Source organism: Austrofundulus limnaeus, unplaced genomic scaffold (assembly GCF_001266775.1).
Source record: "Austrofundulus limnaeus strain Quisiro unplaced genomic scaffold, Austrofundulus_limnaeus-1.0 Scaffold164, whole genome shotgun sequence".
Lineage (NCBI taxonomy): Eukaryota > Metazoa > Chordata > Actinopteri > Cyprinodontiformes > Rivulidae > Austrofundulus > Austrofundulus limnaeus.
Window position 1 is genome coordinate 184,111 of NW_013952566.1, and position 9,446 is coordinate 193,556.

Sequence of the window (9,446 nt, forward strand, 5' to 3'; positions counted from 1 at the left end):
GTACAAATAAAATATTGTGTCTTGTATTCAGTGGTACAATAAACCTACAAATCTTTTGGTGGTTTAAAAGTGCATTCACTAGTAACATTACAACATTAGTCCAAAATCTCTAAAWGTATTTCCATGGGTTAAGTTCCATGATAGCATTGTTGGCTTCATGGTTAACACAAAGCTTTGGTAACTAATCCTGCTTTCGTACTACTGCTATGACTAACTATAACCTCAACATACACTCACCGAACACTTTATTAGGTACACCTTGCTAGTACCGGGTTKKACCCCCTTGCCTTAATCTTTCRTGGCATAGATTCAACAAGGTRCTGGAAACATTCCTCAGAGAKTYTGGTCCATRTTGACATGATRGCATCACACAGTTGCTGCAGATTTGTTGGCTGCACATCCATGATGTGAGTCTCCCRTTCCACCACATCCCAAAGGTGCTCTAYTGGATTCACATCAAGTGACTGTGGAGGACATTCCAGTACAGTGAACTCGTTGTTCAAGAAACCAGTCTGAGATGACTCGCGCTTTATGACATGGAGCGTTATCCTGCTGGAAGTAGCCATCAAAAGATCTCAGGTAGGCTGTGATGTTGACACGATGCTCAATTGGTTCTAATGGGCCCAAAGTGTGGCAGGAAAATACCCCCCTGGTTGATAGCCGACAGGAGTGGCACTCAGTGTGGTCTTCTGCTGCTGTAGCCCATTCACCTCAAGGTTGGACATGTTGTGCGTTCAGAGATGCTCTTCTGCAGACCTCGGTTGTAACAAGTGGTTATTTGAGTTACTGTCGTTCTATCAGCTCCAACCACTCTGGCCATTCTCCTCTGACCTCTGGCTTCAACAAGGCATTTGCGCCCACTGAACTGCTGCTCACTGGATATTTTCTCTTTTTCGGACCATTCTCTGTAAACCCTAGAGATGGTTGTGGGTGAAAATCCCAGTAGATCAGCAGTTTSTGAAATACTCWGACCAGCCCATCTGGCACCAACAACCATGCCACGTTCAAAGGCACTCAAATCACCTTTCTTCCTCATTCTGATGCTCGGTTTGAACTGCAGCAGAATGTCTTAGCCATGATTAGCTGATGCGACATTTGCATTAATGAGCAGATGGACAAGTGTACCTAATAAAGTGGCTGGTGAGTGCATACTGCTGTATTTTGTTTTGGCAGTATTATGGATATTGGGTTTTTTTATATATCTCTTTTATGAGATGYTGTGGTTTTATGCTGCAGTTAGCACATTTATTATTAGATCTATAACAGCCTGCATCTTAATCAGAACTGGTGGTTTGCATGTTTACAGATACAGAAGTGAAATGGTCACATCAAGATAACGAGAAAAAAAAAGATAATTTAGTTCATCTGTCATTACAGATCTATATAAAAAACTAAACACGCTAACACAGAAAACATGTTCAATAGTTTGTCTTCAGAGATCTGAGATCTCAATAGGATTTGCCCAGATAAACCATGGTGAAAAAAAAATAAATATATTTGTAATTTTTTTAAATGAGCACAAGATTAGCATGAAAGAGTCAGTTAAGAAATATAGACTTGTTTGTGCTAAAATTAGATTTTACATCTGAAGGAGCTTACATTCCAGCRTCAGCTTTTACAAGACGTGACAGACGTGACACTGAAGGACAACGGGGCAAATCTAATAAAAAATTTTTTTTATCACATTTTATGAAATTTACAACAAAACTGGTGCCAAACAGCCCCGTTCGTTTAATGTCTTCCTGGTTCTGAAAGATTGACAGACGTCTTGTCTCGCCCCCTCAGTTTGCAGCTCATTGGGGCCAATTTTGTTCAGCCCACRGCCACAGGCTTTATCCAGTGAGGGTCGACACACAACAACTTGCCTCTAGCGCCGGTGTACGTGGGCGTGTTTTGGAGCAGAGATGATGSCAAGCAAGATTAACTTAAACAAGGCAATTATTTAATTTCTCACCTGTTTTCCTTAATGTCTTTGGTGTAAAAAACAGAAGTATAAAGGTTGTGGGCGGATAGACCAAAGAATATTCAAATCCRWAAAAAAGGAAATGTGGCAAAACCAAAGACCTGGTTTCAGTAAAAAGACAAAAAAAATCGATTTCCTGATTTCTATGTTTGATGTTTGGATGAGCCACACTCCTCATCACCACCAGCCTCCACTGATTGTTATCATTTTAAAAACTAAGGTGTCAGGTAAAAAATASATTATGACATGGTTTTTAGATACTGTCCATCAAATTTTCTAGCCCACCCTCTGGTCCTGTAATTGGTTTGTTTTGTTGTTTAAACCGTGTAGGAGTTGAAGATTGTGGGTGTAAAATGTTTATCAGCCCTRGCACTGGTGTGAGCCACAGGTTTCGATAAGCTGCAGGAGTAGCACACCAAGTCAGACAGAAATGTAAAAATGGCCCATGATCACCATTACAAGAAGTCTTGTTCATCTAATGATAGGAACACAAACATGTAGACAGATGAAAATGTATGGGTGCAAGTTCCTACAGTTACTTCTGCAAATGCTATCTCTACACAACAAATTGTTTTACAGAGACAACAATGAAAAAGGTACCTTTCTAAAAACTATTAARCATAAAAACATGAAAATTTAAAAGGGGGTATCAACAGGCAAAAGACGGGCACTCACCRTAGGAGTAGTAAAAAAAGTCTTAACAAGATAACAATTGACTAGAACATACAAAGTCTACCGGTTTCGCCGCACAGGCTTCTACAAGGCTTTCAGGGTTTAGAACCAACAGAAGGCTAAAAGACAGATTTTGGGAGCATGAACATGCAATTCAAAAATACAACAAGGATTATGCCATGGCYGYACACATTTATAACACACAGACTGATCCACCTCAACACAGAGTCACCATCACAGGGATTGAGCACATTGCTCCTTTACCTCGATGGGGGGATAGTTTAAACAAGCTTTTAAACAGAGAAGCATTTTGGATAATAACCTTGAAAGCATGTGTAACACCTGGTTTGAATGAGGAAGCAGATTTTAGACTGCTTTTGTAATTTATTAAAGCATTGTTTTTTTATAACTCTTTTGACATCTTTTTTGTCTGCAGCAGTTTTACCCACCTGCACAGTTGATTTAGCCCGCTGTGACATGGCTGCGGCTCATTGGAGCACAATGATCAGCTGTGCCTTTACCAGCCATTTTAGTTGTTGAATGTTTTATTGTGATTGTTTTGCACTTGAGTGAAAGCCCTGTAGAAGCCTGAGCRGCGAAACTGGTAGGCTTTGTATGTGCTAGTCAATTATCTTATTAAAATACTTTTTTTTACTACTACTACGGTGAGTGCCCGTCKTTTGCCTGTTGATATTCACAAAGCTTTCAACTGTTGGCTTTGTTGTTCACTGAGCACCTCCAGCACATCATTATATATTGTCTTCAGCACCTGAGCTCCTCACCTGTTTTTTTGCTACTTAAAAGGGGGTATTATGCATTTTCCAGACACATAGTTCAATTCTATGCCACAATCAAAAAACTGTTACCTTCGGTTATTATGAAAAAAAAACAGAATATGTCAAAAATAAATTGAATTTTGCATCATAGCCTTTCTAAATACCTTTAAATTGGCCCCTGTCTCCTGAAGAATATCCTGTTTTGGACATTCGCACTTCGACAATGCTTTGGGGGAGGGGTGCTCCGTGGGGCGGGAGCTTGGCAAGAGACTGAGCTCCAGGGAGGAGCTTTGTGTAAATAGGCGGTGCTTTGTACCAGCAAGTGCTTAGGCAACATGTATAAATGAGTCAATGCAACACTCTGAGTATGTTTCTGATGAGGGAATGACATAACATGATATATATATTAAAAAAATGTTGGCTTTGAATAATACAAGACCCACCCCCCCCAACTTATACTTTAAGCTTTTGCTTCTAGAACATAAATAGATAAATTGCACAAAGACTTGAACTGTTTCATGTGATGTCACACTTACAGATTGTATAAAACTTACACTTTTAATCAGTTTTGTTCAATTAAGCYACAAAATGTCCAACCTCACTTGCTTTGTGACTGGTATGAGTTTGTTTCACTGCATTAAAACACAGACTTGTGAATTTAAAGTCTGTAGAGTGTTAGGTGCCTCAGTTTCACTTTGACTGCAGAGCTCTGTATTTATCATGTACGATGGCCAGGATGAACTTTGTGCATGCTTTCAAAGAGGCCCCCCGCACCTCAGACCATCAAGGTAACCGGAAGAAAAACACACCAGGCACCATCGTGTGGCTGAAGTGTGAATCTRTGTCACACTTCACACGTCGCATGTGAAAGGAACAACAACGTTTCTTCTTATTGTCTGTTGTGCTTCTCATAATATGGCAAAAGGCTTAAAAATGTTGACATTAAAACAAYCATTTTACAAAWTTACTTTATGGTGTTGTGTATTTTWAAATTCACAAATAAAAGAAGGACTGGAGAATATGAATCAGTTTCACACAGGGGCCTAAAAACCTTTGAATAAACCTGTTATTTATTTTAACAAATCAAAGTCATTGTAAGGACCCGTTTGTTTTTCTGCTGTATTTTCTGACTTCTTGTGTTCAGTTTTATTCTTTTGTTTGCCACATTTATTTTCTTTTCAGTCAGTTCTGCTCCTCAGCYTTGCCYCTCCCACTCACACCTGTTCCCTGTACTCATTAGTCAAACTTGTTATCATTTTTCTCATCAACCCTGTTCCATTAATAAACTATAAAAAAAAACTTTGGATAGGATTTGAACAGTCAATGCTTAATGTTTTGTTTTKGGTGAGTAGGAGTTACACTGTGGTAGTTTTATTTATTTATTTTTTCAYGTCAAAGGTGCAGAGTGACAGATCTTGGTCGGCCGAGGGGGCAGTTTTGTACACAAAGTGCAATAATGAAGCAAGGGGGTGACCGAAAATTAATCTATGTTGGCCAAGGCCACCCAATTATTAGATTAAACTATACTTTTAAGTAAAATAAAACTAGAARGCCTAGTTTTCTCAAGTGATCATGKTGGTCATTTTACATCTAAATATTTTGGTGTCTTATCTTGGCTATGATGTGGCAACCTAATTTCTGATAGTGACCATTCTTATGCCTAGATATAGCCACACACYAAAATAAAAGTCAGCATGTTGTTTATTTTTGACCCAATCGTTTGAGAAAACTACACTTTCAAATTTTTAAACCATGTAAAAAGTAAAGAGTAATTTTTTTTTAGGTTTTCCAGCTCCTGAGGCTTCCACACAKACAGTATRTGGTGGCAGCCATCTTGGATTTTAACATGGCATCCTGGTTTTTCTGTAAGAAACCTTTTGTGCTTAGATACAACATCAACATTGAAGTTCTTCACACAAGTTAAAGTGGGCATTCATTTACATCAGACTCTGTGGTTTTACTCAGAACTGATGCATCACTRGTTCATCTGCTCATTTCCTTTTTCTGAACGATTAATCAGATTCTTTAGTCCATTTTGCATTTCTGAGAACATGTCATGTGACATTCCCTTTCACTTTATTTTCTATTTGCTTCTAAATAAGGGCCACAGAAATGTGTTCTGTAAAAGATAAAATGAACTGACCAAATTCATCTAAGATTATTTTCTGGGGTCTTTACTTAAAATACAAGAGCATGCTCTCTATATTTYAAAAGAAGAAGTGACACAGCACCAGTGAACTAAGGCTAACCAATGAGTCACCAGGGAGAGATAAACAGGCAGAAAGTGAGACAGACCACATTTCAAGACAATACAGTCATTCATTTTCTGAAGTGTCAACAAATTAAACGTTTTAAATTAAAGTAAAATCCTGAAAATTGTCAGGAGGAAATAAAGTCTGGAAATGTGTAAACAACAAACATGACAGCTATTTTTTCAAGTTCAAAAAAGACAACAATAAGCTGTTTAACCAGAAAGAAGTAAAGCAACAGCTTAAATTCCTGAAGTTATTTTAAGGGTCAATACCCACAGGCAGACAGAAATGCAAACTAAATATTGAACCTCAAACAAATGGGGTTAAAAAATGTGTTAAACGTGAGTTCTAAACCCTCTAGTGGCCAGAAGTGCTGAAGTATTTATTTACAGCTATGGGACCTACTGTATGTTGTCACACTGTAACATTTTAGGCAAGATTTTGTCCAGCTGACAATTTGTTTTCAGTTATATTCCAAAGAAGGTCAGGTTTTCTCAGTCGTTTCAAAACAATAGTTGTGTTCAGTAGGTTGACTTTATTCTTTATATTTTGCATAYATCGCCTAAGTCTGCTGCACTCTCTGATGTATTTTTGTTTTTCTAAAACTGCAGAATGAATATCAAATAAAAAATCTTGCTGAAAACAATAACAAACAAACAAACAATCAAAGTAATAAGAGTGGTTTAATATTAAGGCATTGAGGCACACTTGATTAATACACAAATCTTGTTTAATGATATAAAAATTAAAAACCTTAAATATATACAAAGATTAAATTATACATTACACTCATAAAGTGGCATGTATAAATGATATTTCTGTACAACATATTCTGGAACAGAAAAAAAAACCCAGAATAAATTTTCATCAATAATAATTGTGCTAAATATTTAAACAAGGTTTTGATTGAGTTTCAACACAAATGCTGGCAACAAGCTTCAATAAGTTGACTAGTGACAGCGCTTTTCTCAATAAAATTAGCAATTGTAAAAAAAAAACCTATGAATAACAGAAGATGATTCTCTAACTTTATATTGCCGGTGTGAAATAACATGACAACAACAAAATAAAAATTTTAAAATTCTGTTCTGGCTCTTGGTTTTGATGTGTTACCCCTGCTGAACATCTTTTAAATGTGTTTGAGCTCGAAAACTAATTCAGTCTTGAACTGAACTGAAGCAGAACTTTATAAAGTTATRAATGATGTAAATCACAACTTGTAATAGTTTCACCATGACAAGACAAAAGACCAAATAAAKTCCACAGTTCTGTCCTTTTTATTTTGTCTTATTGTCTCAATCCATGATTGGTGAGAGGTGTAATGTTTTCACACTGAGGTTCATCTGAAAAAGAAAGTTTTTAATCAATTTATTTTATTTAATTACCACCGTGAACATTCTTTACCTTTTCCAGGGTCTTCAGAGCCCCTCATGTTTTCATAAACAGAAGCATCACCTACAGGTAGAGATGAGGTACATTTAGATGTAGGTCTTCAAAGTCAGCAAAAATAACTAATATTGATTAATTTTATAGAAGACTGACCATGTGTTGTTAATCCTGGTTGACTGTTTCAAACTCTGTGCACCTGAAATTATTAATATTTATTCACTAATATAGAAAAAGAAACCAAAYTGTATCTTTATCTGATATTTAACAGATGTCTGAGAGTTTTCACTGCTTGTGTTCAACTTCCAAATAAACTTATTGTTGAATTTTTACAAGTCAAATATATTTTTTTATGATTTGTCATTTTAAAACTAAACAAAATTTTACAAACAGAAATGAATTTTAGACTGAATTAGAACATTCAGAAATGGACTTGAATTGATAATTTCGACATTTTCTATAAACTGAGACATGAGAAGCTACTTTATATTTAAAATGACGTGAAGTGAGCTTAGAGGCTGAAGACAAAWCAAAAGATGAACCAACCTCTTCCAGCAGATTTCTATAAAGGAAAAATAAACCATTAAACAAAATAAACCAATTCTTGGTTTTGTTAAATAAGCAGAGTTTCAGGAGGAAGTCTTACTTTGTGAGTGCGTGAGGTAAAGCAGGAGAACCAGCAGAACAAGAACCAGAAGTCCAATAAACAGACGAAGGAAAAAAATGACAGAAGAGTCGGACCCTGTAAAGTTCAATATGTTTTTATCATTTTTTCTGTTTTATACAAACAGTTAAACAGTTCATCTAACTCAACAGCTGTTCCCTGGTTTTATTCAGTGTCTGAAGTTTAACATAGTTTTATTTCAATGTCAGAATCAAAAGAAGACAGATTAAACGTCAGTTCTTTACCAGAAGTTGTGTTTCTACACGTCACTGTTTCAGAMRCTGATGTCTCACTGACWGCATTAGAAACTGTGCAGGTGATTGTAGTGGCTCCATCCTCTGGTCTGATGGTGTGTTGCAGGTTGTGGACTCTCTGGGTCTGGTTCCCAACAGTGAAGCTGTAGTTCACTTTAATGGCAGGCGGTCCACTGCACWGYAGTAAAACTGTACAGGATCCATTTCTAAAATCGTGAAGGACTTTAGAAGTCAGGTTGGGCTTCATTGTTAAGACATCTAAAGTAGAAGAAGAGAGAGAACATGACTGATAAGGTCTATCATTACAGAGATATTTAGTCCAAGCATTTATGTGTGCAGAATCAAACAAATAAAATCATTTACAGAGGCTAAATTCTAAACACTCATATTTCTTACATGAGCAATAAAACGTTTTGTTTTCATTTTTGACAACAAAACCTGAAACCAGCAGGTGACCACAATACTGAGCTTTAGGTACAGTACATGGTAACTGAGAAACAACTATAGATTAACGTTCTCAAATTTAATATTCAAATGTCCAAATGTAATTTCTAGTTGAGGTCACTGATATAAAACTAAACTTGAAAGCTATACCCATAGGAAAGGCTTCTGTTTACAATTGTTTGTGAAGCAGGTATTGGGCCGGCACAATCACCACTAAGAGTTTATAATTTATTTTTATTTTTATTTTTTGCAGGGAAGGACCAGTGTTTCTGTAATTAAACAGAAATGAGACAGAGATGTTTTACTGCTTGTGTCCTTCTTCGTGTAACTCTTCGGACTGGCTGAGCAGAGCAAGAGATTCACCCGTTTCAATGGAAGCACAGCCACCCTGTAGTGTACCTCAGTACACCACCCTGCAGCTCCACATACTTTATCCTGTTTCATTCTGCCAAATTATCAATAAAACAAAACTGTGATCACACTTTGTATGTGTCACACATGCTTGTGATCCAATGCTCCTCTAACTTCTGACTGTAAAACTTCAAAGTTTCATTGAAAACATATTTTACACTACATTGATATAATTACTTTTCTTGCCTCTACAAAATAAAATGCTTTGTGTTGAGCTGCAATGAAGCATTTTTTTAAATATTGTTGAAAAACACAGCTCCCAACGGTATGTAAAAGCAAACATGGTGAGGACAAAATAAATATTCTTTGGTCCACTTATCTTATGATACTTGTTGTTTTAACGTCCACCTTTCTTTTCTTGGAACATTTAGATAATAGTAATGTGACGTACAGTAACTTTTTCTGTTTTCTCACTTTTGTTGTCTCCATCAAGCTGCACTTAAATCCATTTAGCCTTGAGCAAACTTGCTAATTTTGACATGCATATAAACATGTAGCATTTATTGCTGTTACTGCAGCCCACTGTACATTTACTGCAGGAAGTTCAGACATTTAAAGTTACAGTGGTTTGCAAAAGTATTCATACCCCTTGAACTTTTCCATATTTTGTCACATTACAACCAC

General features: G+C 36.6%; 1 long non-coding RNA gene across 1 annotated transcript; it reads right to left on the reverse strand.

Moving 5' to 3' along the window:
• Positions 1 to 6,375: 6,375 nt before the first annotated feature.
• LOC106523703 (uncharacterized) lies at positions 6,376 to 7,786 on the reverse strand. Its single transcript, XR_001310921.1, has 4 exons — positions 7,696 to 7,786; positions 7,596 to 7,611; positions 7,206 to 7,248; positions 6,376 to 7,118 (listed from the first exon to the last, which is right to left on the reverse strand). It is a non-coding gene; the product is annotated as an uncharacterized LOC106523703 (long non-coding RNA).
• Between the last annotated feature and the right edge of the window lie 1,660 nt (positions 7,787 to 9,446).